The 25712-nt window shown below is 25.8% G+C and overlaps 1 protein-coding gene across 2 annotated transcripts in view; it reads right to left on the bottom strand.

The window, feature by feature from the left end:
- The window catches only part of LOC129605497 (ras-related protein Ral-a), a 37741-nt gene extending 12029 nt beyond the window's left edge, over positions 1 to 25712 (bottom strand). For both annotated transcript variants that reach the window (XM_055515285.1, XM_055515284.1), the window contains exon 1: positions 25495 to 25712. The gene's annotated coding sequence lies outside the window, so the exon portion shown is untranslated. The remainder of the gene's footprint in view (positions 1 to 25494) is intronic.

The following is a 25712-nucleotide window of genomic DNA, read 5'->3' as shown; positions in this document are numbered from 1 at the left end:
TTGGCACAAACGATTTATAATTTAAAATTCGTGAGAAATTTGCCAACATAATTGGATATCATAATTATGTAAAATAATCATGTCTACATATATTACAATTATACTAAGCAGCACTTTCCTGTTAAATTAAATCCATGGCATGCTTTTCTTGATATTCGACTATCAAGAATTCATTCATCATTTACTTAACCGAGCCCTACCCAACTAACTGTAAGTCAGCTCTTAGTTATAGTCAGGGACTATAGTATGTCGTTGTAGTCGAATGACTTAGACTAACGAGAAAAAAAAATCCAAATAAATATTGCCTGAGAAATATCCTAATACCAAAAGAAACACTTTAAATTATTGAACTTTAAAATATAAATCAGAATGTTTTTATACGTCCTCACTTGCAAAAAAAAACCTATCAAGAATTTTATCATCACGGCAACACTAAATGTACGACTTTTGGAATTAATTTAAACGAATGCATGACGCTAGGTGAATTTTAATCGATGTTGGCTGCATTTATCAGAAAATGGTAGAAAATTGAAATACTTAATTTAAGAATAAATATAAAATAACATTTGTCATTTATGTCACTATCAAAATAAAAGTAAAATTTATTATTATAAGGTAAATGTCGTACTTGTTTCTCTTCAATAAAATTTTTAATGGTATGTACATACGTTTGCTGCATAAATAACCGTTTAAATTAATATTGTATAAATTAAATATATAGGAAAATTTAAATTGAATTTTCCTTTTACATTTCAAGCGATTTTATTTAATAATATAGTTACTTAATATTTGGCATATTTCAGTATATTTAAAATTGTAGAAATAAATTTCTTGTTCATAAACGCTTCGAACAACTTTTACTTTATTATTTTCTTTAAATTTTTCAATTTTTTTCGTTTGTCGTTTTTAACATAAATAAATGAATTTTCAAGCCAATTGCAGTAATTGTAATTAAATTAAAAAATCAACTATTAAAAATCAATTAAATCAATTTTCTATACTTTCTTAATAAGCACTAAACAGCTTCATAAATGGATTTATTGATAGAAATTGCATTTTTTCCGATTTGTTACAAATATTTTTTTTTCTTCAAATTTCTTAACCAACTATTCATGTTTTCTTTAAGAAAATTGTAACAAATTGATTTACGTTTTTTATGTTATATGAACAAATAATTTAATTATTTATTAAATATTTTAATATCGATTTAATTCGTCACTTATCAAATTATTTCTGAACAAGTTCTATGTTATTGTCTAAATGAAATTGATGTAATAATAGTTTTCCCAGCATGTTTTTAAATTTCTATAATGTTTACCACAGGAAACTGAATATAAAATTTTTAATATTCAACTAACCACAACAAAAATTCTTATAACAAAAGTTCATAAATCTTTTCAATATAGTAGTGTTCTCCATTTTCTGAAAATTGAAAACGTAGCGCATTAAAATTTTTATAAATTATAATAGAAAGAGTTTACAGTTGAAGAAGTAACATTTTCAATTTCTTGTACTCTTAAGTTAAATAATTAAACAATGTTAATTTAATCGAAAAAAATTGGCTCGAATAGCTTTGTTCTTGCTTTTAAAGAATAACTGAAGGCGTAAACAAATGAAAGAACTCATTTTTCACAATACTTAATTTTTCAATATTTGTTTACTTAGCTGATTAAGATCTCAAAATAAGTATTGATTTATGTATAAAGTCACAAGCAAAGTTATGTTTGCCATTCTCGCAACAAAATGTAAATATTATGTAGTTCCTTCGTTTCTAAAACCCTTCAATACAGTGAAAGTTTATTAGATAAACGGAGTGAGTGACTGAAAAAGAAAATTTATTCCAGCTTTAAAGCTAAAACCTTTTCAGATTTTATTTCAATTTTCGTAACCTTATTAAATTCATGATTTATCCGAATTTGTAAAAAAAAAAAGTAAAGACAAATGAAAAACATATTAGTAGCCTTCAAAATTAATAACAACATAGAAAACAAAAATTTTCGGCATGAAAAAAGATAGGTAGTATTCGTGTATTTTTTTTTTATTGTTGCAAATTTTAAAAAACTGCTTATAATTTTTTTTCTACTGAACTATTATTCAATTTAATAAAAGCAATAACAATAGACGCGCGTGAAAATAATGAAAACAAGACCCCAAAACATAATAAAAAAGTTAAAAAAAAACAAAAGAGAAAATAATAAAAAAAAAATCATAAAACCAAAAATACCATCAGAAATATAAGTACGCGCAGTTAGTAGAAATCTAAAAATAGCCCAATCATGCTAATTTCCCCCATTGTATTTTGGATAAATTAGAATTCACAAGCAAGTACTTGCACTTCATTGTAACAAAATTTTATATTCATGATTATCATAAATACATTAATGTATACATACATACTTATATACATACCTATATAACATGTATGAGCAATATATAATATATGTTCATACGCACACACACAAACATATTATATTCCACACATAAAATTTACTAATAATCATTTTAACACAAGCATATTACGTTCATTTGAATACCTCTCCCCTCCCCTGCAATAATAGAAAAAATAACACTTTTGATTTAATAAATTACAAAGAATATCATGTAGTTTACGATTATAAAGATAACAAAATTTTCCACCAGATGGATGGATTAAATTGATGATTCTGACACTTACGATAGATTTATTGTTATTTAAAAATACAAAATGTAATCTATATTTATAGTTATGTATATATGTATATATTTGCTTGAACGTTTTATAATGTGCCTCTTCATATATAACAATATGCATAATAAGCGCATATACATTTCTGGTTGTAAGTTCAATTTCATACATAGTTAGTTACATCTGCAAAAATTAAATTTATGAAGGTTCACAACATTTTAATAACGGTGTTTTTCCTTTTCAAATTATTTACAAAGTTTAGTAGATGGAGCTTTTGTTTTCAATTTGGATTCATAAAACTTAATGGTACTTTCTTGATATACGTGTATGCATGTGCGGTAAGTAAGTATAAAATGTATGTATGTATAATAAAATAATAAAAAAGAATTGTTACAAATGAAATTTTTTTTTGCTAAATTTAATTGGCAAACTATAGGTAGAATTACTCGAGAAATTTTTGGATCATACAGATTTTAACCATATCTCAAATTACGTGTACCGTTAAATATATATGTACAATAATTTTTTACGAAATTCGGCTGAAATAAAATATCGTATCCCGAGCAATTGTATACCCATATATTAAGGTGTAATTATTGCTGATACTATAAGTAAGTTGGAATCCACTTCAATTTTGTAGCACTTATTTGTTCAAATAAAAATTTCTCTATTTTATTTTCGATTACTAAAAATACCTAATAACTAAATAAGTAACTTTGTTTAAATTATTCACAATTACCTTAAAATGAGTTTTTTTATTTCAGCAAAGTAATACAAATAATTTCATTATTATGTTAAGGTTGCTAAATATTGCTTTAATAACTTGTTACAACAAACTCATTATTACCCAAACTAATTTTTCTGTATAAACAAACCTGTAGGCAAATAATTTTTATTGTTCCTACTCTAAACAACTGTTATAAACGTAAATATCATTGCTAGAAAAACAACTTGTCTTGCAAGTATACTGAAAAAAAAATCATATTGGCATTTTAGCGTTATGAAGAACGATTTTCATTAAACAAAAAAACGTTTTCTTCGCTCATAAAATTGTAAAAGACCGCTTGAATAAACGTTTTTCTTTTCCTTGTTCTTTTCAAAGCAAAAACGGAAAAAAATTTAAGTTTGGAGTAATGAAAAAGTGATGATGAAGTTTTAATGTAGCCATCATTTTAATTGTGAGAAAAAAAAATAATCATATAAAAAAACTATACTTGATGACTTCTACCTACCATAACAATACTAAAAATTAGATAGTTTTAAGCTATAACAATGTTACAATGGCCCATTTTGTTAAGGCACACACATAAAAAATAAAAAAGAAAAATTTCATTGGAAAAACTTTTGAATTTTTTGTTTTTTTTGTTTAATGTTACATTTTTTATTTTGCTTCTTCGTTAGATATTCGTTATTTGACCTAAAATAATCCGAAGGCTCTTTAAGCCTGGTACACACTTTTTGTATAGATAAGCAAACACTTATGTATGAGTTATGATTGTCGTATAGCAAATAATCGATTTATAATAAGTATTTTATCGGCATTTCTTATTAGATTGCAAAAAACAAAGAAAAAGTGGCGCACAAGCTAATAAACTGGTTAGCTATTGAATTGTTTGAGGAAGCAATGAACATAATTTTTAACATTTAATTGATTAATTTTTCTCAATTTGCATTCTTTACCAATAGACTTAACTGTTATTCACTGTTGTGACAATATCAATAGTGAGTGTACTAAACTCACTATTGATATTGTCATTGTTTATTACTAAATAATAATAATAGCAACAATGAAGAATTATTGTTCATCATTAACAAACACTGAGAGTAAACATTGTAAGAGCACAAAAAAAAATTATTAGGATTTTGACAAACTTATCACATGAAATTTGTGAAGCTGTCGTTTATTTACACTTTTCTATCATGGAGAAGTGCGTTTTGACCGCGATATAAGAAATTTAAGTGTGATCACTTCCTTGCTTGCAGTGCGGTTGAGCAATTCGTGTATAGAAAGCAATTTCAAAAAGTTTTTTGTCAAATGTGGTAAGTCAATAGTGTACTGAAAACTTTAAAAGCTGGAAATTTTAAATGTGTATGTAAAAAAATTTTCTATTGTATACTTAATGTTCTAAACACTTCGCCACATATTAAAAAAAAATTCTTAAAAATTTATTTTAAAAGTAGTTCGAAAATAATGCACCATTTTTTTTTTAATAAAAATTACGGAATATTTATTAATAATAAAACAGTTTTTGTTTCAGAACAAAAGCAGTTAAAAATATGACACACAAAACGTATAGGTCGATAAAAGTGGTTTTAAACAGTTTTAATTATAGCAGTAACGAAAAGAGTTAAAAAAGAATTTCGTAAATTCATAAATCGTATTGTGAATAAAAAATTTCTTTTTAGAATATTTTTTATTGCTCCTAAGAAATATTCAATGTGAACTTTATTGTAGAACTAAGCATTGACTGAATATTTGCTTACAACTTACAAAAATTGTGTTCAAAAAATAACGTTATCTTGATTTGTTTATGTAGATAAACATCAAGTTTCCATACTTTAAAATTTCAATCGTTTACTATTGGAAAAAACTTTTTTTCAGAAAAATTCACTCACTTTTAAAATTGTTACAAAAAACGCTAAACAATTTTTGCATGTTCAACAAAAGTTTATCATACCCTAACAATTACTTTCAATTAAAGTACATTGGTTCACATAAATGTACAAGCAGGTACAATTTAAATGTGTGTACGAATGTTTATTTCAATTTTTAGCATCGGCAACGAAAAATTATATTAAAAATGAACTGAATACGAACACACATACATTTTGATAAGTGCTTGTATTTATTTATAAAAAATTACACTTGACACTCATGACAATCCCGATGTAAAATACAAAGCCAAAAATTTTGAAACTTTCTAAACATTATTTGAATCTAACTTAGAATAGCTTTCTTTTTTAAATCTAAAAACGAAGAATGGCACTTTCCCATAACGTCATTTGCACACAATTTGCAAAGGTCATAAATTCCAATACTTCCATTCTTTTCGACCCTAGCATCGTGAAGCTCAGTTTTTGTTGCTAACGCAAATGATTTTGATGTAAAAAAAGAAAACAGGCAAGAAAACAAAAATTATAATCTTTAAATGCTAAAACATCAGATGACAAGAGTTACATTATTTGCAAATAATTGACATTTTGCAAAATTGTCATATGAAAGTGATTGACGTAATTGAAAAGGCCAGATTGATGATGTTCTGGGAAAATAACCAATCAATTTTCTGATAACGAAGAACCTTAATTAATAGAACTGGCATAACCATTCAAATGCAATAACTTAATATTTCAGCCTACACTAATTTGTGGTATTGCACTGAATAATACCAGTATACCAGGTTAAAACACCAAAGTAAATTCAAGAAAATTAGGTATTAAAATTTTTCCCTAGAAAAACTTGGTATTTAAATTCCAAAAAAACTAGGTATTAAAAAACTAAAGAATCATTTTATGTTTTATGTGAAATAAAAAATTGCACTTAAAATTAATTCCATATTTCTCTTTGTAGTAATAGAAAAATCGATTAACTTCTAAGCCTATTTCGATTTCGTGTAAAAACACAACAAGGTGTAAGGTATGTAAGTATGTATGTATAAACAAATTGTATGGCAAAACATAATATGAATTACATGAAATTATTGTACAATATTCAAAGTATGGGAAAACATAAACAAAGCTAAAATGAGATAATGTGGAAGAAAACTAACAAACATAAAAAAAAATTATGGGGAGTGTTTTTAGGCGTGAGATAAATAACGCATATAGAAATTGTAATAACAATACAACTTAATAACCGCTACATTTTTAAACTTCACCTGTCCACTGAATAATATTAATTTGTTGATATAATTTTTTTATGTATTTTTATTTCCTTTTTATGTTGAACTTGGTTGTTTAAAGAATTTTTCTTCAAAATGTTTAACAATGTTTTCACAGTGGGAATAAGTTTTATAACTATAGATAGTCTTTGTTTCTCGATTCAAAATTAACACACAATGTAAATTATTTGATAATTCAAAGCACAAAGGTATATATACATATATTTACATACACCGATATAATATGTGTGTATATAAGTATAAAAGTATTTTTTTATTCTTATTTATATTTCATAAATATTGTTGATTTGATAAAATTTTGGCAATGAATTTTTGAATGAGATTTTAACGCATTTTAATAGTGGAAAAGGCTAAGTCATTGCTGAAAATTTATATTTTATATTGTAAATAAAATTCTTTGAATATCTGAGTAAAAATTACATCTGAACGCAATCTTTATGATCGAAGAAAATGATAAAGTTTAAAAATTTATCAAGTATGTCATATGCATGTACATACATAAGTATTCTAAAACTCAAACAACAAAAATTTCAAAATATGTACAGACATACATTACAAACATGTGTTCATTTTATGGTAAAATAAATTTCTCGAATATCAATACTTTTAATTGAATTTTGCATAGTTTTGAATATTTTACTATTTTTTTTGCTGAAATTCCACAAATGAACAAATAAATATGAACTAATGTAACTAATAGAAATGTTTACATATATGTACGTCATACATACAAGTAATATTATGTACATATGTATAATGTATATATGCAATATAAAGTTTATATTGTCGATTTATAAACATTTATAAACATTTGTAGTAAATAAATAGAAAAAAGTTTTTTTTAAAGATTTTAAAATGTTTTTTAATGCAAACAGGACATTAATGCATAAATATTTTATATTTCTCAGAATAATACAATATAGACAAACTATACAATTGTTTGAAAACTTATTGTGTTTATAGTTAGGCATAAGACTACTCTTCCATTCATAAAACACTAAATATTTACGTCTTTCGAGTTTATGCTTATGTTTGTAAGAAAACACTGAAAACAAACATCGATAACAGTGAAATTCAACAGGATAGTGAAAATTATTATCAATTTATAACTATTTTTCGCAATATTAACATTAATTTGCTTAAAAACGTACTGCTTCTCATAAATTCGAAGAAATTTATGAAATCAAAAACATTCAATTCAAATATTCTTTTATACTACAAAGCACTTGTACAACACCAAAACTTTAAACACAATAAACGTGACTTTTGCTATTATACGTTATTATACGCTATTTTTAAAAATAAAACAAGTAACACTCCACGTAAGTATAAAAGAAGAAAACTTGTAATTTCAGGAAACTAATGCTATAATTTTGGATTTTTTTTTCTAATTTGATCATCTGGCTCAGTTGCTTATACATACGTTACATACATAATTTCAAATAGAAAAAAAAATTAATATCCGTCTAACGTAACCGTACAAGAATTAAAGTTAAGTTTACTTCCTCCTACTTCTGTGTAAAATAATACCAACTCAAAATGTAAGAAATTTCAAGAAAGCAATCTTTATTTTTCAAAACTTTAATGCTATTTACAACTAAGAATATGAGAGTCACACTTACATTCTTGTGTTCTTGAACTTAAATGAAATAAAAATCTCAAAAGAAAACGAGAAATCCCAAATACATGTAAAGAAAATATTTCAATAGAATGTCAATTGATCCGCCTGTCTTTTGATTTTACAATTCAAATTTTCATAAAATTGAATTCTTTAAAATGCCAGACGGAAAATTAATACTCTTATAATATTTTGAAACAATTTTTCTAAAAGTTTAGGTATTTTAAGTTTCAATACCTAAACCCACCTGTTGGAATAGCTATTTAAAAATCCTTGAGAAATATGTGGTTTGCACCATTGTTAATTAACAAAATTCTAAAAGCAACTAAGTAAACATTTTTATAACAAATAATTAAATATAGTTCCTAATAACTATTCAAAAACTTTTTTGATTGTCACTACTACAAAACTTAACCGTTAAAACTACTTTTACCAAGAAAGAAAACTCTTAAATTGCTTAAAATTTTACATCGCACGTCTTCTTAGTTTATTATGGAAAAAGTGCTTTTAATAATTCCGTGATTTTCTTATTAGCGTAAGTGTAATCCAAAATTCTTATATTCCCATATAAAAACTATTGCTCGTCTTTGGAATTTCAACTTATAACAATAGTGGGTGGTATAATACATAAAATTCCCCAATTGTGCAGAAAATATTTTATAGAAGTGTGTATACATGTGTGTAATCAAAATCAAAAAATATACATATGCACACACATATGTCACATATATTGTAATTAAAAGAATTATGTATTCTGATCTAATATACAACACATACACTATCGTATTAAATATGTTAAAAGATTTGATTAACTCAAACATTTTTTACATTCTTTGTAACATTTTCGCTACGATATATACATAACATATATATATGTATATACGTACAGACTTAATAAGAAAATATTTAATTTTAGCCAATTAATGTCATGCATGGATGTATGTATTTATAAAAATTATTCATTTAGAGTCTTATGTGTAGACTTATAGGGTTAATAAAATCTTAATTCTTAAATTCTCCATTAAATAATTTGAAAATTATAGTTTCAGAATATTATAATATAAGAATAAAACCAATATATTAAATATATTGGTTTTATTTTTATATTGTGAAAACAAATAAAATGGAAAATTACTGCTACAACCGCAGAACACATGGATTAAAAGAATGCATCTCCAGACAGAGAAATAAAAAAAAAATTTACCTCAGACTAGGACTTGAAACAGTAAACTTTTAATTTGTAGGTCCTACGCCCTTAAGCAATAAGGTCTTTACTTATAAGCAATAAGTAGTATATAAGCAATTTCCTCTATATTATTTTTAAGTCATTTATAAAAAAATATTAAATAAAAATTACTAGAAATACGCACTGTTCAACTAGAATTGCAAGCAATCAACATTGTACTAAATTTTGTTCATCTCGCCGCATGAATTTAATGGTCAAATATTCGATAATTTACTTATGTCACCATTTTAGAAACTTAGTGCCAATTAAAAAATAAGAACAGTTTCATAATTGCATTATACTTGTATAGATCTTAAATACATATATTTATGAACATAATATGGACATAGTTATTACCCAATATTAAATTCCAAAATTTTTATTCCCAAAAAAAAAAAAAAGAAATATTTCTCCATAATACTGAGGTACCGTAAAATTATTTGAAATTAAAAATTTGAATTTTCTGCTAATTTAGGCACTATAATTGTTTTTTTTTGTAATCATCTCGGTGACTTGTACATATAAACAAAACTTTCAAATATTCGATCGAATAATGTGTACATTTGAAGGAAACAAAATAAAAACAAAATAATAAATGAAAATTAACATTTCTTTGTTTTTTTCTCTGTGAAGTTCATTTTATTTTTGTGAAGTTCATTCCTATAACACGACTGACATGGTCTCTTTGACCTAATTCCCGTGATTATGATAGTTACATGTAAAAAAATTACAATGTTTTTTTTTTAGTTTCAATTAATAATAATCATGGTTATTACGTCATTTTGTTAAAAAAAATAATAATATGTAATTTGTTTTATAAAATTATGTGTGTACATTTGTTTCTATGTACTATCAATTGTAAGGGTAACACAACCAAGATAAAAATTACAAAAGAAAACTAAAAAAATAAATTTTATTTTAAAGGTTAATTTATAGTCTCTTAATTTTTCACTCTAACAATTTTCAAACACATTTAATTTGCTCCCCGCCAACCTCCAACTCTAACATTCCTATTAACACGATCATAAAGAATGACGAAAAATTAATAATAACAACAAATATATGTACGAGTATAAGTATATAATTTGATAGTTTGCTATATTTATAGTGTGAATGAAAAAAATTTTTAATACCATGCGCCACCACACATCGTTCGTTAATACCAGTTTTCTTAAAACATTTTGCAGAGTGAAGAAAAAAAACTAACGCGAAAACCTCTGAAACCATGAACTTTGAAGTTTACCAAACAATAACAAAAAAAAAAGGAAAAAATGTAATATATGAAAAAAATGCTTGTTTTTTTTCACTAAATTTTATTAGTTTTCATGCTTTTTAATAAATTTCGTAACTTTTTTGTTATAATCACAAAGAAGTCATCTTCAAAATGGGGTATTATAAATGAAATTTACCGTAAAATATTCATAAAGTCAGAAATTTTTCTACATATTTACACACATGTGTAATTTCACATTTGTTTCTTACATGTTATATAATATATCGCCCGGAATATTACAGAACTTTTGGTTTGAAAATAAACTGTACCACTTATTTTTTGTGTTGTAGCAAATTGAAAATGCTCAACCCGAATATCATTATTACTGAACTCTAAGGTTTTGTTACAATTCATTTTTGACATTTCACAGCTGCCAACATCAAATCGATAAAGTATGGTTTCCTTTTTAATAACTAATTTTTTTTTTAGTTATAAAATATTAATTAAGCACGAATTTAATTTTTACAGTTAATCACACATTTTGAACTGACTCAGAATATGACGTTAGGAACTTATAATTTTTGTGGGTAAGTTATGTAGACTTAGTGCGGATAAGCTCTTTGTGTTTAAATATTGTTTTTCTGATTTAATTTTTTAAATATATATTTTTTTTTTTTATACAAAAGATAACTGGAACAATTGTTTTCTAAAGAGTCAAAATTAGGAAAGTCGAAATGTTTCAAAAAATAATTGTATTCCAACATACCCACATTAATTTACAAATATTACGTACATCACATGTGTATGTGCGAATTTATAAGTAATGCATTTGGCATTAAGAAAGAAAGGTAAATATGCGAGCTTAATTAATAATAGAAAACCTTAAAAATCAATTTTTTATATTTTTGGTATTAATTTATGAAAGTATTCTATTAATGAATAAGCTTCGAACTTTTTCGAAAAATCAATTTCCTCAATATTTCCCCTCCCAATGACGAAACTTCCAATTATATATTGTATTCCTACTTTCATGTGCAATAAACAAAACATATAATATTTATGTATACTTATGTATAGCAAATGTCAAATATATCACGCTGATATATTAGACTTTTTAAATTTAAAATATTTAAATTAAATGCTAGAAAACGTAAATGGTGCTCTGGATTCTATTGAACTTTTTAAATAAGTCTACAAAAATGTCCAAACCAAATAAACATTCGTATAAGTAAAAAAAAAAAACCTTGATTTGTCATCACTTATTTGGGCAATCTCGAATCCTTATGTATGTAGTATTTCAAAGATTTAGTAAAACGAGCAATATAAATTAAGTAGTTCTCAGTTTGCATGCTGTTTTTTCATTAAACTCTATTACTCAAATTACATTACAGAGTAGGTATAATGGTTATTATTTATTATACTATTAATTGTTTCATAAGTTCAAAGTACCTATTGTACTTACAAAAATAAATTAAAATTAATAAACATTATAATTTTAAGTAACAATTATAAATAAAAAAAAATAATTACATTAGAGATAGAAAAAAATAAAAAGGGGAATGAACTATAAAAGAGTGTTTTGCACATACAATTTCATATGTATATAATACAATGACATTCATCTACATATACATACTTATATTTAAGATTCGAGTACAACAATATCTATGAGCAAATGTTTTTTAGTTGATTGCCTAAAATGAATTCCAAATCTAAATTTCAGAAACCAAACATTCTAAAAATAATCAAATGAAAGTATGCGTGTACATATGTACATTTATAGCTGTAGAATTTTGAAAATAAATTCTTTTATATTTGAACATTCATGGCTACATACAATACCTATTTATTAAGTGTGTATAACGATAAACATACTACACATGTATGAATACATTTGTATGTACATTAAATGCTGCATACATATTGTATTAATGGCAATATAAAATTTCTTTTTGGAAAAGACGAAAACCGTATGGAGAGGGGACACATTTTTTTTTATAATAATTTTTTTTTTGAATTTTATTTAAAAAAAAATATGTATAAGTAGGTACGTATATATTTTTTTTTTCAAAAGCCTTTCAGATTTATTTTATGGATTTAATTGTTCTAATTATTTTCGCATTTAGTATTATAAAAATGTATACGTACTTATATTTAATAAGTATGAAAGTAGTTAGGATAAAAGAAAACACAGATAACAGAAATTATTTAAAAATATTTTAAACACATTCATCTCTTCCAACCTGTTAATCAGAGAACTTTCCTAAAAGAAATTGTCTTACATATACACCGCTCAATTAACAGAAGACTCCTGATGAATGCAACATTGGACAATAAACCAAATCAAAGGAAACCAAATTTAAAGTTTTCAATTCTACAGCGATGCTTTTACTTCGCTACAGATTTTTCAAGCTCTTAAAAAAAATAATTTTCTTTAATTAAATTTTGGAATAATTTTTGAATACAAGTACATATGCGAGTAAATTCTACATCAAAGGAACCCAAAGGCTTTCTTTAAATTTTACGATACTTAATTCTAATACAATTTAGTTTTCTACTTTGAATACTTATTTATTGTTTACACATAAATTAACGATAACTTTTTACTTTACGATACATTAACAAAATGTTTATTTATTGTAGCTTGACTGTCTTAAAAACAAAAAAATATTTTATTTTTGCCAACAACTTTTCAATTTTAAAACATAAGTGGGCTTATCATAATTGTTAAAATCAAATTATCTTATTTAAACATCTAGTTATAACCATTTTTACCATTTTAGAAATCGTCATTTTGGTCAATCACATAAAGTTGAATTCTTCTTTAAGAATACCGAAAGTTTCCAAAAGAGAAAATAAATATACTCGGGTATTAAGTCATCTGATATTTAAAACTCGAGTTGAAACTCGTGATGCTTTATAAATTTAAATTTTGAAATTCAAAGGTAATACTCGTATGTTAATTTTTAAATAGTGTACTTTAATATTGATTAAAGACGGAACTACATTAAAACATATTATTAGGGTTGCAGAGTTACACAGTACCTATTAAGAATAAATAATTTATTGCATATTTTTTATAACACTTTCTTATTCAAACTACAATTTTAAATACTCTTATATTAAAATAATTATAAAAATATAACAATCACGGTTTATATTATGAGGGCAAGTTGACAGAATGTTGATAAAATAATTAAAAATATCATATGAGAAAGATAAATATTTAGAAAAATCGTTTTGAAAACTAATTATTTAAAAAACTTCTTTCATACCATTATAAATACAAAACAGTTTGCAAATATTTAAATATCACCACACACATAATACATATACGAGTACGTATAGGTAAAGCAAAATATGTTTCCATATAAATAAAATAAAATAAAATGTAAATATATAAGTATGTACATGTATAAAATATATAAAAATTTTATACAAATATTTGAACTTGCAATTTTTTTTTATCTAAAATGTAGATAAAAATGTTATTGAAATTTAGCGATAAAAGCACAATCTTATGTATACATATGCATATACATATATATATATATATAATTGGTATAATAGAATTAATTTAAAATTAAATTTAATATACTTAAATTATTAAAATATTGTTCTATATTGCAATAAAAGCATTAAGGTTCAACAGAAAATTAATATTGGAAACTTCATAAATAATTGAGAAATTAATATTAAGTATTTGATTACATGAATAATTAGGAAGTGTGTATATCAAAAACTTTTCCTAACATTTTTTTAAAAGATACTTTCACAAGAAATAACACAAATACCTTCAAACTTGAATACTTCATATAATTAAGTATTTCTACGAGTATTATATTTAATAAACTAGTATTTAAATTACGATATTCCAATTGCTAATTACTAAAGTGATGACTGAAAGTGATGTTATGACGCATTTAAATGACAAAGTATATATTATGTACTTATTTGTTAACATTTTATATTTATGGTCTCTTAATTAACTTTATAGTATCCAGGAAGTATCAGGATTTAATTTTCAATTTGATTTTTATTTACTTTAATTAATAAGAATGATATTAGTTTTACTCTCAAATAAACCAATTTATTCGTACAATTCCGAAATCATGATGTGATAAAAATTAAAAATATGAAAAATTACATAATCTGATTAGATTTGAATTCCCTTAAATTTCAAATTCCATTATTATTTTTATCTGTAACTATTAAGATATATAAGTATTTTTGATACTTTAATACGTGTAACAATTAAACCACAATTATAAATTGTTGCAATTGTCTTGAAATTACAACTTATTGGGAGTAATTCATAACATAGAGTAAATTATTATAAGAATATGTACTTATTACCGGTATTGTAGCAAAATTATTATTACATACACATTCTTCCTGATATAACGTAATATATACTAATTTGTTATGCCTCCTGCTATACTCTTACACGCACCAAACCTATACAAATTTTTTGTAAATAACAATTATATCGAATATGTAATGGCTTCAATATTAAGAAAATGTAAAGCAGTTTCAAGTAAAAAAGCCGCAAAAATAATGTATCGTAAAACACGTAACATCTTTTTTATATATTTAAGTACCTAATTCTAAAATATTTCACCTCTAAAAGCGATTCAAATGAAATATTTTGAAAAAAAAAATATTTAAATTAGAAATTTCTCTCCAAAAATTTACAAAAAAATAAAAACAAATATTAATAAAGATAAACTAATTAATTCCTTTATAAATTTGAATATTTAGTTATGATTTTCAAAGATTCACATTCAGCTTGTTTGTTACCTTGACACTACCTTGTGCTTCTTATAAAAACAACTACTTTTATAACAGCAGAAAGTATTGTTCGCAAAATATACGAATAAAAAAACTTTTGAGTTCAAATTCTAGAGTAAAAAATTAATGAAAACAAAAAAGCAGAAATAAAACTTAAACAGAGAGAATTTACCGGATCAAATCCACTATTAATCATTACGTTTTTTAAACTGCTTTTTTATTAAAGACTTAAGAAAGCTAAATATTTTCTCAAGTTTTTACACAATTTTTACGTTTTGCTTGAATTAAAGCCAAGAAAATTATTAAGTATGTATAAACATAGAAATAAAAAAATTAAAGCTTATTATAGCATGAATCATGATTTCAGGTATTCTAAAAAAAAGAAAAAAAAAATATCATTTTACCTTCACCATATCAAAAAATATTTGTGCTTAAAAAATACAATGTATTTATTCCATATACACTTTTTATTTGTAAGGTAAATATACGTAGTATTGGCCTATTAAACCTTATTGCAAAACTTTATTCTGCCAGTGGCACCATAAGTTTTTTTATTCAATAATTTACTATCAAACATATATCATTAAAATCTATGATCAAAGAGAACAACGACCAAACCAACGAAACCTAAATTTTCACTGAGTACAAAGTGTTTAAAAATTAAGTAAATATTACACAATTCTATAAAATAAAAACTTTAAACTATTAATACTAAAGTTACTTAAGTATATACTGTACGCTACTAGTTACTTAAGTTACTTAAGTATATACTGTATCCAATAATAAAAATATACCTAAAAATATAAGAATAACACTATTAGTAACAATATTATAATAAAGCTATACCTTAATATCCAATAATTAAATATATGAATAAGCCACAATATAAATATAAAATATAAAAACAACTTTCGCGGCACGAGACAAAAACACTTAGGCCAGCATCACTGTTGACAACTTACATCAACGTTGACTTTGACAATACCAATAAACATCTTAACGTCAGGGATGGGTATAAGGCCGCGACATCTGGCGGAAAAATATGGCGTCGTCACTCTACTGGGCGATAGATGAACTAACATCGAGTAGATAGCTACAGTAGGCTAATCACCTAGCTTAGCGAAAATAAGCGATTAATGAAACGGAAGCAGAGCCTCGGATAAATCAGGTAGAACACACGGTAACGAACTTAAGCATACGAAAAAGGACACGATTTGGACAATGGAATGTCAGAACACTAAGAGAACCCTCAAGACTAACTCAGGCCGAAAAAGAAATGGAAAAATACGGGATCAAGCTGCTAGGCATTAGTGAAATGAGGTGGTCAGGTACAGGTGAAATTACGACTCTGTCTGGAAATATGGTCGCATACTCGGGCAGTGGTTCTGAAGGCGGAGTAGGATTTATAATAGATAGAAGTCTACGAAAGAGTATTATGAAATGGGAGGCTATATCAGAAAGAATCATAACACTCAGAATACGCACAAAAATAAGAAACGTGACATTTGTTCAGTGCTACGCCCCCACGGAGCAAGCAGAAGATGAAAATAAAGACGCATTCTACTCCCAGCTCTCTACAACATTATGGAAAATACCACGAAAAGAAATATGTGTGATAATGGGTGACTTCAATGCTAAAGTAGGAAGCAACAAATCAAACGCTACTGGAAGGCATGGTCTGGGCACTCGCAATAACAACGGCGAAAGACTTGTACAGTTGTGTGAAGAGCATAATCTTGTAATTGGAGGTACAATATTTCCACACAAGACAATACACAAATATACATGGCTGTCCCCAGATGCTAAAACTAGAAACCAAATTGATCATATCTGCATAAGTCAGAGATGGAGACGTTCATTGATGGACTGCAGGACGCGGAGGGGGGCAGACATCAACAGTGATCATATCCTGCTCACGGCAGAAATACAAATAAAGCCCGCCGCAATCCGAACACAAAACATATCCAGAAAGAAAAATATCGAGACCCACAAACTAAAAATTACAGATATAAAGCGGGAATTTATATCGAAATTAACTGACGAAAGAGATAGAATTAATGAAGACAATATCCAGGAGATAATCAGACGGGTGGGTGAGGTCGTATTAGGCACAATACGCCCAGAAAGAAAGAAATGGATATCAGATGAAACTTGGAAAAAGATAGAAAAGCGTCGTGAGCTCCATAAACAACTTCAACAAAACAGTAGCCAGACACTGAGAACACAATATAATACTGTGGCCAAGGAAGTCAAGAAACTGGCCAGAAGGGATAAAAGAAAATTCCACAACAATATTGCCAAAGAAGCACAATCGGCAGCAGATATGAATAATATGAGACGCCTTCACAAATGTATAAACACCCTAGCTGGTGGAGGTCTAAAGAAAAACCATCCAATAAAAGACAAACAGGGCAATCAGATAACCAACACTCAAGAACAACTGATAAGATGGAGAGAATACTTCGATGAAACTAATATAGCCAATCAACAAATGATAGAAAGGGAACCAGAGGACTACAGCAATATCAGCCAGTTCAGCACTAGACCACCATCTCAAAAAGAATTAAAAGACGCAATTACGAGGCTGAAAAACAACAGGGCCGAAGGTGCAGATGGAATACCGGGAGAAATACTAAAAGCAGATTCGGATATGACTGCTACACTGCTTGGACCTATAATTGAGAGGATTTGGCAAGAAGAAAAAATGCCTGAAAAATGGAAAGAAGGAATCCTTATAAAATTACCAAAGAAGGGTAACCTCCAAGAATGTAGAAACTGGCGAGGTATAACATTGTTAAACACGATATATAAAGTACTAGCCCTCACTATAATGGCAAAAATTGAACCAAAAATAGATCTGATGATGAGGGAGGAACAAGCAGGATTCCGCAAAAATAGAAGCTGCATAGATCACTCCAACACACTAAGAATCATAATAGAGCAGTCAAATGAGTGGAATAGCCCCCTATACTGCACCTTCGTCGACTTTGAGAGGGCATTCGATACTATCAAACAGGAATCCATCTGGAATGCACTATATCACAAAGGCGTCCCAACAAAAATTGTAAACGTAATTAAGGCCATGTATGATAACGCGCAGTCCAGAATACTACACGGCGGCCAGCTAAGCACACCTATTGAAATAAAATCAGGAGTCAGACAGGGATGCCCTCTCTCGCCATTCCTCTTCGTGGTGGTTCTCGACGATGTAATGCGTAGAGTTAATACAACAGCAAGGGGTATTAGATGGAACCTGACCAGCAGATTAGAAGATTTAGACTACGCCGATGATATCTGCCTCTTGGCACATACACACGCAGATATGCAAGAAAAAATTAAGGTGCTAGAAGAAGAAGCTGCCAAAATCGGACTTAAGATCAACGCCAACAAGACGAAATGCCTTAAAGTAAATACAAAATCAAATACACCTCTCCAACTACAAAGCAGTACAATAGAAGATGTGCCACAATTCAATTACTTGGGCAGTATCGTAGCAAATGATGGAGGTACAAAACAAGACATTGAACACAGATTGTCTAAGGCAAGATCAACATTTAACAGACTGTGGCATGTCTGGAGGTCACCCTACTTGGCCAGAAGCACAAAAATCAAAATATTCAACGCCTGTGTAAAATCAACACTACTATATGGTTGTGAAACATGGCATATAGACGCAAGCTACATCAATAAAATACAAGTATACATAAATAAGTGTCTAAGAATAATATGCAAAGTATTCTGGCCCATAATTATAACAAATGAAGAACTCTGGGCGATTACAGAACAGAAACCTATATGCACAACAATAAAAGAAAGAAAATGGAGATGGTTAGGCCACACTCTGCGGAAAACAAACAACACAATATCGAAGCAAGCTCTAGAATGGAATCCGCAGGGAAAAAGAAGAGTGGGTAGACCTCGAAACACATGGCGTAGAACAATATTAAAAGAAGTTGAATCAAGCGGAAAGACATGGTCAGAAGTAAAATACCTAGCACAAAACAGAGTAAGATTTAGAGGTTATGTGGAAGCCCTATGTTCCCAACGGGAATGAAGAAAGGATAAAAAAAAAAAAAAAAAAAAATATACTGTACGCAACTACAGTAATTAAAAGATATACATATGTAGCAATTAAAGGACAGTTAAAATTTTGAATCAAATAATAATTTTATGTTTGTCCTGGCAAGACATTACTTTAAATGAGTATTAATTTTATGTTATATAACAACATTAATAATTTAGGCAATAAAATTTATAACAACTAATTTTTATTTAAAAAATCAAATTCCATAATTTATTTTCAAACATGTTTACGAACACAACAAATAGAATAATATCAGCAAGTTATTTGCTTTTAAAAAATAATTAAAACATGTAAAAAATTATCAATTTTGAGTTAAATGAAAATGAAATTCTTCAGGTTGACAATGCTGTATCATTTACCTTACATGAAAATTAATAATAAAATTATTTGTATGCTGTCTTCGATTTAATGTGGTAAATTCTAAAATTTTATATCGATGACGAACCAGTCATATGATGATGAGATTGATGTCATCGTTGATATAAAATTAAAAAAAAAATTATGAATATTTTGATTCAGGAATTTGATCAACAACTGAAATTTCTGTAACATGTTATCAAATGTAAAAACGCACTTGACAACATAGTGTAAGAGTAAAACAGTAGAGTCATTTGAATTGCGTATTTTAATCATTTTCAAATTTCATCAAGCTTTCTGAATTTTTCACACCTTTTTGAAAAAAATAAATTAATATATGTGCAATATTTTTGTATAAGTTTTTATTTAATTTAAGAAACAACTAAGTAAAAAATTTTAAACAATGGAAACTATTATGAAATCTTCATTTTTTGGGTAAACATGTTCACTGTAAACTTTGTGTACAACACAATGTAGGTAAAATACGAAAAAATATTTTGATAACACAATCGCTTATGTAATTATGTTAGTATGAAGGTTTGTTTTAATTTAATTGGTAATAATTAAAGTGAAAATTAAGTTAATTACCAGAATTCCTGAAGAATTCACCCCCGTTTCACTTTTCTTCAAGGGATCTTTAATTTGAAACAAAATTAAAAAGAAAAATTATCCTTTTATTTGCAAAACAATAATTTTTTTTATCCTTATTTCAATTTTTTCAACCCCATAACAACATCATATTTCTAAAGATCTATTTGATAACATAAAAGTTTTCATAACAACATGATACTAAAAAAAATGACACATTATGTGCAACATAATAGAATAATGCAATAGAACAATGGCATGCATACATGCTTCCCTTTTAAATTTTATAACAATGTTCAATTGTCTATTTAGCCTTTTGAATACACTTATCCATACACATATAAGTATATATATACATACATGCATATATCAATTGTTCTGAAGTGCTTTATTGCATAATTCAATGTAAACAAAGAACATTTTAGATTTTTATTTCACCCCCTTCATCCCTTTTTTTTTTCCAGAAGAAGTTTTATTATTATATTAAGTAATATCTTAACTTTCGTTCTTAGCCTTGGTTGAAAATAATTGTTCAAAAAATTATAAAGCTTTTGATGATTAACTTATTTAAATAATTAAGTTCTTAAAGAAAACGGTAAATTAGCTCTGCATATTTGAAATAAGTGTGAGCTTTGTTGAGCTTTGATTCCTTATAAATTTTACAATAAAGCAAAAACTTATAAACAATTAAAAAATTTAGGGAATTATAGATATCATGGGTGAAATGCGAACAAATGTTAAAACGTGTTTTGATAAACTAGCCCAAATGTCGTCTAATTCGTTCAACATTAAGTCTTAGTGCTGTAATAAAATGATAAATAAATGGAAGCAATTACTGGAGTATCACTTAGTTCATTTTTAAACCGTCAAGGAGCGGCAATCCGTATACCATTTGATTATATCATACGGGAAACTTTTTAAACACGAAATAAGAAATGAGCTCAAAAAGAGTGAATCATACTACTCATTTCTTCAATTTTTTTGTATTTTTGAAACAAAATCTTGAATTTTTCGTTTAATTATAGTTAATAATTATTTTAATTGAATGTTTTGCTGAACATATTCCATGAAGAACAAAAAGGCTAAATATTTTTCATTGTAAAATTTAAATTTTCCGTATTTTCTTGCTTAATTCTTTTTTTTTTGGCTTTACTAAGTTGCTGAGAAAAGTTGCCGCAATTCTTAACAAAATTGAAAGGCGAAACAATTAAGTTTAGTAATTATTTTAATTTTAATTGTGATTTGACAACCAATTTTCTGTGTAGTGTAGTATACTCTTAGGTTATATGGTATCTTTTCCTCTAATTGTTTTAAAGTACTACAGGTAAATGATAATTAAAGATAAAGTAATGTAATTTTTGTTAATATATGTCATTAGAGCTAATGTTATTAAGTATAGATGTCTTAAATTTGTAAGATCTTAACTACTTACTACGATTTATTCAAATTTAGGAAGAACTAAATACGAATATTTTTTACGACAACAATTATTGAGATTGTAAAAATAAAAAATATTTGTAAATAATTGTACAATTGAGAACAAACATCATTTGTTGCGGAAAAACTTTACGATCAAATTAAAATTACTACTTCTCTAGACGTTAAATTTAAACTTTGGGTAAAACAAATAATAATAATGTGATGAAAAATATAAAAAATAAATTATGTAAAATCATAAATTTTATAGTTTTGCAACAAGTTTTCATATGTTATAACAACAAATTAAAGGATAGTTTTTAAAAACAATCATATATAAATAACACTTACTAAATTTTAACTAAATATTTAAAATTGCTATTTTTCTTATGCTAATGTGAGCGTTATACGTAACAACATAATCCTTCAACATGCATACTTATTCAATATAGTGCAAATTATCCTATCCTAATCGAAAATGTCTTATCAATCATACTATGTATTATAGATCTACCCACAGGTTTTAAAATGTTATAATAATATAAGTTTAAATTTAAGAAGGTGAGCTTCCTGATACTTCACAATTTTTAGTATCTCTAAACAAGTTCAAATTTTATTAAACAACAAATAATTAAAGCTTGTGTTTCCACAAGGATCTGACCCGAAATTTTTATTTAAAAAAAAATCAAAATATTTCCAAATGTATATGCCAAAATATTAATATTAAAACCGGATAAAACTATTTCTCTAATGAATAATCAATGAAAATTTCCGAAGTATTACTAAGACATCTTTCATATGTCATTGCTTAATAATTTATTTTCATTCTCAAACCATTTGGAAGTTTTAAAAAATTCATATTATGTTATTACTCAGTAGTTATTTATAACTTTTTTTGTTTCAAAAAATATAATATTCGTAAATGTACGTAATCAAATTTTTTATTTGATATTAAATATTTAATGAATATACGCGACACCTGCACTTATTTTGTGAACATTTCAGTATTATCTTTCTATTAATTTCAAAAAAAGGATAACTAAATTCCTTACTTTACTCCTTCAAAAAGAAAAAGTATAAATAACCATACACTGACTTATTTAGTTTTTTTCAGGTTTATACCAAATTCCAACATAATGTACGTCATGTATACCTAATGTATTTAAAATTTTACTACCATTTGACCTCTTTTTGTTGAATTAAATATGTATTTCTTGCAACAATATTGTCATAATAAAGTATATTTATATGGATACACATTTACAAATTATAAAGTAAAAATGACGTCATCACAAATACACTAACACAAGCACAAGATTAATGTATCCTACCAACGGTAGAACAGTCTATATAGTTTATAAATTGCCTTATATATTTTTAATTCTACATAAGTATCAAATATTAACATAAATATCAAGTATACAAATATATTATTTTATGTAAAAATAATTATTATACCTACGTGTGTACATATTATATAAAATGCCTAACTCTTTCTAATAAGAATAAAATACACATATGGCAATTATAAGAAGTGAGGAAAATAATGATAATTTAAATATGATACTCGTAGACATAAGTAAGCAGTTATATATATATTATGTAGACATAAATAAGAAATTTGTATAAAAAGGAAGAGATACGTATAATTTTAAAAGAAAACATCATAAGTGTACAATTATCAGGAGACCCAAAAACTAATGTTCAAATGAAATAGATTTTCAAGTAAAATTAAGTCGGTCCACCTACATACATATATACAAATTAAGATTTAAGGACGAAATAAACAATATTACATTAAAAATGAACTAAAAATAATATGTAGAAAATGGAGAAACATTTAGGCGAATATTATCTATGTAGAGGTAGGTAGTTATACCTAATAATAATAAATTAAATTAAAGTTTGTTGTTATTAAGGATATTTTATTTTATTTTAGTCCCTAAGATAATAAAATAGAATTTGCACGTGTGTGCTAGCTAGAATAAACTTTGCAGATTATCAAATTCGTTTTTCCCTATAACTTTTATTATTTAATTAATGAATACAGGTTTCAAATGTAAAGTAAAGTTAAATAAAAATAAAAATATATAAAATTTTACAAAATGTGAAAACCCGAAATTTAGAAATTCACTGATTTATATTTGCAATATAAAAAATATCGGTTAACAAAAATAATGATTCATCATCAATTATTTATACATACCAAAATATCCACACGTAATAAATAAATACATAATATGTACCTAACTATATACATATTAATTTCTATAAATAAAAATCACTTTAACCAAATAAGTATTGTAAGTTAACAACACACATACTCACTCTCGCAATAATATGTATGCATATATATGTTCACGTTTTTTTATGTATACAATATAAAATATGAATATAGGTATGTATACCTACCAATCTGACAATTGCAGATAAAAATGGACATTCAAAATTCTTATCAATGAACGTAGAAAGATAATGTTAATAAAACAGTAGGTACCTAATAATCGGAAACAACATTTTTGTTGAATTTCAAACTATTTCAAGTTTATATTTTTTTAAAATATCTAATTGGTTTAGGACATTTATACTTCGGTATAACTACGAGGAATATTTTGTAAAAATTTATTTACCCTCCATAACAAAATTTAAAAAATTGCTCAAATTTGTTGATAACTACAAACATTCTTACATTCTTATAAAACAGTATAAGGAAGGAAGTGAAATATTTTGTATGTATATGTATATTACTTCAATTATTGGCTTGAATACGGTGAACAAATAAGATCATTTTATTAATTATAATTAACACAATAACCCATGGTGATTAACAAATAGGAACAAAAATATTTAGTTAACATTCCGCAAATAGAACGAGCAAACTAAGTATCATGTACATACATATGTACATAAGTTTATATTATGTATGTTTCAATAAATAAAAGTCCAAAATTGTACAATAAGTGTACTTCGCCTATGCTCATAAAACCTACAAAAAAAAAACGAGAAAAACATAAAATGGAAAAGAATTGATTCTGAATTTATTTGAAATTTAAATAAACTACAAACAAAAAAATGTTAAACAAGAGGCGTTGCCCCGTAAAATTTTTTTTATCAAAACACAAGCAAAGTGAAATGAAATTTCACTAAGTTTTCAATCCATCAAAATCCTATGTTTTCGTATACATATTTTAATAAACTTCATATAAATATGTATGTACTTTGTAATTATACAACTTTTGCATATATATATATACAAATCTAGCATAATTTAACGTAAAACATCACATCATCAACTTGTCAAAAGAAATTTTTTTTTTATTGTTAAAATTTATTTCTTTTTGGAATGGAATTCAATTTGCATTTTTCTTTATCGGTTTTACTTTTCTTTTTTTTCATATTTAAAAGAACTTATCAATATCTATTATATTAATTATATAAAAATATAATTTTCAAAATGTGTTTTTAATATTTTTTGTAGCATTCATTTTTTTTATAATTCAAAATTTTTTTCTTTGCACAAAAACTGAAATTAATTTAATTTTTTTCTTATTGAACATGCACACAAATATTTTTTTACTTTTCTTTTATTTTCTTTACTTTCCAAACCTTCAAATTAAAAGGTTACCCTATTTATTTACCCTATTAAGAGGCTTTCTTTTCCGTTTTCAATCTTCACTAAATTTGTTTTACTTCTTTATTTGGAAAATAGTTTTATTTATTAAAACATTTATATTATTTAGTTAAATATAAAAAAAATAAAAATTATTTTTGATTATATTAAATAAATTTTCTATTTTATTTTTATAATTCGTTTTTTTTTTTTAATTTTATTTTTCTTAAATTCACAACTTTTTTC

The sequence above is a fragment of the Condylostylus longicornis genome, unplaced genomic scaffold (assembly GCF_029603195.1).
Source record: "Condylostylus longicornis isolate FDR11 unplaced genomic scaffold, ASM2960319v2 ptg000013l, whole genome shotgun sequence".
Lineage (NCBI taxonomy): Eukaryota > Metazoa > Arthropoda > Insecta > Diptera > Dolichopodidae > Condylostylus > Condylostylus longicornis.
This window is presented reverse-complemented; position numbering and strand designations above follow the sequence as displayed.